Genomic DNA, 658 nt, shown 5'->3' with positions numbered 1-658 from the left:
CCTACCTAGCCAGCCAGCTAGCCACCTAGATAGCCAGCCAGCCAGCTAGCTAGCCAGCTAGCTAGCCAGCTAGCTAGCTAGCTGCGCCTGGCCTGAACCCCTAAAAGGCCGCCCCTTTCCCTGCTGCCGCAAAACCGCAGCAGCTTTCGCTTGATGCTCTGTCGCCTCCCTCTTGACCTGACCAGGACGAGAACTGCTAGACTAACCTTGCATGCACGCATGCATGCATGCATGCATGCGCGCATGCATGCATGCGTGCATGCATGCATGCACGCAAAGATTTGCATGCAGCCACGTGCATGCAGGGATACGCGTGCAAAGGCATGTGTGCAAGGACATGCAAGCGGGGGCACGCATGCGGAGGCATGCATGCAAGGACATGCCTGCATGCATGCATGCGCATGCATGCATGCATGCAGGCATGCATGCATGCATGCATGCATGCATGCATGCATGCATGCAGCGAAGTATACCTCTGTGAGTTGGGGCCCGAGTGCCCCTAGTGCGTTTGTCTCCTTTTGGGGCTGTCCAGACTCCGCACTCAAATAAAACAGTGCATGCAGCTGCAGCGGGGGCCCCCAAGGCTGCTGTGGGGCCCCTGGGGGGCCCCCGGGGGGTTCCCCAGGGGCCCATAAGGCAGGCTTGAAATAAGCAGGGG

The sequence above is a fragment of the Eimeria tenella genome, genomic scaffold (assembly GCF_000499545.2).
Source record: "Eimeria tenella Houghton genomic scaffold, Eth_scaff2334, whole genome shotgun sequence".
NCBI classification, from domain to species: domain Eukaryota; phylum Apicomplexa; class Conoidasida; order Eucoccidiorida; family Eimeriidae; genus Eimeria; species Eimeria tenella.
This window is presented reverse-complemented; position numbering follows the sequence as displayed.